A 5,486-nucleotide genomic window follows, 5' to 3' on the forward strand; every position below is an offset into this window, starting at 1 on the left:
TCTAAACTCATTTCTATCAGGACTGCTAGTGCTGCAAGGTATTCAGGAGAATATTGTGACGTTTGGGAAGTGTAAGGTAGGTAAAATTGCGTGGGAGGTTCGTCGGCTGTGCCTGCGTAGATCAGTCGGCAAGATCGCGTGAAAGACAAGGTTCTGCACACTGTTTTACACCAACGTGACGAAAGTCTAGCATAAGGAAAAAAATTGGAAATTTGTGGTAAGATCTTATGGGACCAAACTCTTGAGGTCATCGGTCCCTAAGCTTACGCATTACTTTATCTAACTTAAATGGAATGATAATTAAATGGAGCTGCAAACAGGCGTTGATGTACTTCATTGGGGACATGTTGAAAATGTGTGCCCCGACCGGGACTCGAACCCGGGATCTCCTGCTTACATGGCAGACGCTCTATCCATCTGAGCCACCGCGGGCACAGAGGATAGCGCGTCTGCACGGACTTATCCCTTGCACGCTCCCCGTGAGCTCCACATTCCCAACATGTCCACACCACTACATTCGTAGTGCGCCTAATAGATGTTTGCCCATGTGGATCTCACGGGGAGCGTGCAAGGGATAAGTCCGTGCAGACGCGCTATCCTCTGTGCCCGCGGTGGCTCAGATGGATAGAGCGTCTGCCATGTAAGCAGGAGATCCCGGGTTCGAGTCCCGGTCGGGGCACACATTTAGAGACAGAAGTGATTATACTTTCTGCAGGACCTGACAATCATTTTGCAAGACAATACTGAAGCACGTACAGTGCAAGCTGTTACTGATTTGTTTGACTGATGGGGCTGCTAAGTGCTATACCACCTACTGCACTCCCCTGACTTAAGCCCTCGTGAGTTCAACTCGATTTCTAAACTGAAGGAAACACTTCACGGCCTTCGCTTCAGAACTGCTACAAATTCGTCGGGCAATAGACCTCGCCGCTCGAACTGTCAACACAACTGGCACTGCTAAGAGTATCCTACGACTTCCACATCGCTGGCTACGGGTTATACACAATGCTGGAGAGTACTTGAAGGTCAGCAAAACTTTGAAACACATATTTATTTTGTACGAGCTGTAAATAAATAGTTGCCACTACTAAAGTTCCAACCCTCGTAACTAGGAGTCTTCGTTGAAGTGGACACGCACTTCGAACTCAAGAAGAAAGGAAAATTTATCAACTATGTGCAGAAAACCTTCAAGGAAAAATACATAAGTTATGTCGACGACATCAGAAAAGATGTGAAAATTTTGCTTGTGATGAATTGTAAAATTTAATGCCAAGACAAAACTGCCTGGCAAAGCATTGTGGCGTTAGCGACGAAGAGCTTTCATAGCTTGCGATGCTTGTTAATAATAATAACAAAAATAATAATATATCCCACTTCTCATATCATTATCGTATTTAAAATTAAATGTACTTCGTAAATTAATTAAAAGCTTCAAAACAAAAATTGTATACCACTGCTGTGTATTATACACTACTGAGGTTCTCTCTTTTTATCTCAGCACCTGCGTGAGTGTACAACACTGCCTACATTAATTCAGTCATTTCTGCCTTTCTTGCGACGATTTTAGCGTTTGTAGATATGAAAATATGCTGTTCGTACATATAGTTTTCCAATAGAAAAAAGGTAGGGAGCAATAATTAATAAACAGTACTGACATGAAAACAAAATGAGTACACTTTTAGGCATTTATTACCTTTGTTTGTAAGTTTCAGTCCAGTTTCTTTGCCAATTAACGCTTAGAGACGTAGAGGTCTCATGAAGTCGTTTATATAGAGCTGATAACTGCCTCTTAATGCAACAAAGAGTGTTGCGGCCTCCGTTTGATACTTGCCCCAAAATATTATAGTACGGTTCTATATTTATTTGTTATCATCTTGAGTCGCAAAAAGGTAAGAACAATTAGTGTTAACATCCCGTAGTCATGGCGGTCATTAGAAGGAATGGTAGGATTTAGGGTGTTTCAGCCAGACCTCGGAGCTCATGGATGTCTCTGGAGACGGTTAAACGAAGGGAAGGATTCTTCTATGACTTTGCAGTAGGAACAATTCTAACATTCACGGCGAAAATCCAGATCAGGGTGACTGGATGGAAATATGAAACCTCAGTCCACGGAATATAATTCCAGCGTCTTATTCACTACGGAGCTCTACTCGGCTGGAAAGGGTCGTGTTGTGGATTATTCCTTTTTAGGTACTTCGATGAAGAAAATTTACAAAAAAATCAGCATGCCTTTTTAAGTGATGCCATGTCCATGACAATATGAACAACCTGGCACCCATATCAGTGATTAAACTATTGAAACATTAAGCATGCAGTCAACGTCCGAAGCAATGTACGGTAGAAGGAACTCGTTAATCTTTTGGCTGGAAAGTTAAGTTTGACACTGATGTTCTCATGGCCTGTCCTTGAAAGATGTAGCTCATCTACGAAGGACGTCAAATTTGGACTAGTGGCTGGCACTTAACGTACACTTAAATACTCTATGCCTGTCTGCTATACTAACTATGTACGAATTTCTCAACATTTAGAAAATATTCAAAGGAGGAATGCATGATTCGTAGTGAAATACTGATGACCTGACAAATGCTTTGTAGACAATCTCAATGGATTTTATTTCGTCTCATTATAGGCAGACATGGGACATCATAAATCATCTGTTCATAAAATCTTATAAATTATTTACACGGTAAGTCTAAAAAAGAAAACACAACAATCCAAATAATCACACAGTGAGAAAATTGGACGAACTGTGACATATCGGCAATGTGCGTCAAGCTTTTGGTAGCTGTAGCAACGAAAATATAGTAACAGATTAAACTGCTGAGGTAACATTGTTTCATTACAGACAAATTCCTCTCGACATTCTCGCTTAGCTTGAAGCACAACGGGCTAGCTTGAGAGACAGGGAGGTCTGGCATACCTGGGTGGGGCCGAAAGGGGGGGGGGGGAGGATAAACGACTGTTGGTTTCGTACACCGGCCGGGATGGGTATGTTTTTTTAAGCGGTTTCACACACTCGTTTTGGTGAAAGCTGTGCTCACTCCCATAAAATACGATGTACAAACAGTTAAAAGTACTGTAACAAACAGAACAAACTTTACACGATTCACAGACAGATATGCACTCGACTTCCCTCCTCTAGGTTAACTCACGCATTTTTGGCAGGAAGGGCAACAAACCACAAAGTTAAAGCGAAATAAATTTTCCAAGTTAAGAAATCTGTGGATCCCTTAAAATAATATGCATGCAAGAAAAAAGAGAGACATACTCCATGCAATGTGATTGACACTCCAGCGCTAGCTCTGACGTAAATATACCTTTCATAAGAAACTTCCAGGCAGATTAAAACTGTGTGCCGGACCGAGACTCGAACTCGGGACCTTTGCCGTTCGCGGGCAAGTGCTCTACTAACTGAGCTACCCAAGCACGACTCACGCCCCGTCCTCACAGCTTTACTTCTGCCAGTACCTCGTCTCCTACCTTCCAAACTTTACAGAAGCTCAGAAGTTGGTAGAGCACTTGCCCGCGAAGGGCAAAGGTCCCGAAAAAAAGTGGTTCAAATGGCTCTGAGCACTATGGGACTCAACTGCTGTGGTCATAAGTCCCCTAGAACTTAGAACTACTTAAACCTAACTAACCTAAGGACAGCACACAACACCCAGCCATCACGAGGCAGAGAAAATCCCTGACCCCGCCGGGAATCGAACCCGGGAACCCGTGCGTGGGAAGCGAGAACGCTACCGCACGACCACGAGATGCGGCCAAAGGTCCCGAGTTCGAGTCTCGGTCCGGCACACAGTTTTAATCTGCCAGGAAGTTTCATATCAGCGCACACTCCGCTGCAGAGTGAAAATCTCATTCTGTATACCTTTCATAGTTCAGAAAGTAAATGTATGCGAAAGTTTATCGTTTCGGTGTTCATGTTAAAGTGTTAACGCCAAGACAAATGTTAACGGCGATCATTCTTCGAATTGGATCAAATTAAACTGCGTAACACATTCAATGTTAATTCAATATTACAAAATCGAGTCATATTTACAAGAACTTGGCAATATGAGCCCACTAATCACTATGGCGTTGCACACTCTCTGGCGTGGATGCATGCACCGATTCTGTTTGGAAGGCTATCATAAGGCTGTCATAACCTTTTCTGAGGCAAACTAGCCCACAAGTGTTGTAAATGGTCTTTGATATCCAGCATACTGGCAGATGACGTCCTAGCTGATCCCATACATGTCCCATCGGGGACAGATCTGGGGATCTCGCTGGCCAGACGAACACCTTAGCATCACGGTCAGGTAACATGTGTCGACGAGCATTATCATGTTGAAAAATGGCTCCGCGATACTATGACAAGAGTGGAACGACAAGGGGACGCAGTATGTACGTGATGTACTGTTGTGCTTTCAGAGTTGCCTCAGTCACTATCAGCCGTAATCTGAATTGATATCGACGTATCCCAAACCGAGACGTCAGGACAACATTGGTGTGCCTCTCCAAAACATTAGAAGATAGGGTCCTATTCCCACGATGCCACCGTACTAACAAACGTTTATCATCCAGTGTTGTCCAGAATCGCGATTCATTGCTGAAATGAATGCGACGCCATTCACCAGGAGTCCATGCTTCTCGATCACGGCACCACTTGCGTTGAGGTGTTAACGGCAGCCTACGCATGGGACCGCAATTTCCTGGTCTGGCTGCCGTTAGTCTCCGATCAGTGCCATGGGATGACATAGAATGTTGCAGGCAGTTCATTACCTGTTCTCTGATGGCAGGAGCAGATGTGAAGTGGTTACAATCTTCTCGGTGCACAACACGGAGATTATCCCTTTGGTTTTCAGACCTAGTCCACCTGAACCTATACGCCGGTGTGTCTACCCTCAAGTTTCCTTGCAGTCCAACATCGGGACATTTTCACATCCAGATGCACCAGAAATCTAGATACCCCACGAGTCGACAAGCCGGCCAAATGGAGACCCTCGAAGAGCTCCCTTTCAAACTGTGTCAGGTGCGGATATCGCAGTCTCATGGGAGTGCGTGGCATCTCCTTCAGTGAGTTCTCAACATCTGGCGCTGGTCAGGCCCCTTGTATACGCTACTTCGCCTGGTATTAACACTAAACATGAATAACACTGATGCACTATGGTGACAATTCTAGCAGCCACAGTGTGCACGAAGTCACATCAGGATCCGACCATGTTTCCTGCGAGCTTCACTTTTTTTGTTAGCATTCAGTATTATGGCTCCCGTGTAACGGTATATAGGGTTATTTTCTCCACCGTTTACAAACTCTAAGGATTGATCGATGAGAGGATACGGAAAAAAGGTCTAATGAATTTATGTCCGGAAATGCTTGGTTTCCATGCTAGAGACCATTTATTGAATTATACTCCGCTGCAGAATGAAAATCTCATTCTGGAATTATACTTCGTTACAGACTGCAGCTTAAGATACGCTGTACCATGCAGCCACAGTTACAGTAT

General features: G+C 44.0%; 2 non-coding genes across 2 annotated transcripts; one reads left to right on the forward strand and one right to left on the reverse strand.

Moving 5' to 3' along the window:
- Positions 1 to 358: 358 nt before the first annotated feature.
- Trnat-ugu lies at positions 359 to 433 on the reverse strand. Its single transcript has one exon. It is a non-coding gene; the product is annotated as a tRNA-Thr (tRNA).
- A 171-nt stretch (positions 434 to 604) lies between these two features.
- Positions 605 to 679, forward strand: Trnat-ugu. Its single transcript has one exon. It is a non-coding gene; the product is annotated as a tRNA-Thr (tRNA).
- Positions 680 to 5,486: the final 4,807 nt, after the last annotated feature.

This window comes from Schistocerca americana, chromosome 3 (assembly GCF_021461395.2).
Source record: "Schistocerca americana isolate TAMUIC-IGC-003095 chromosome 3, iqSchAmer2.1, whole genome shotgun sequence".
NCBI lineage: Eukaryota > Metazoa > Arthropoda > Insecta > Orthoptera > Acrididae > Schistocerca > Schistocerca americana.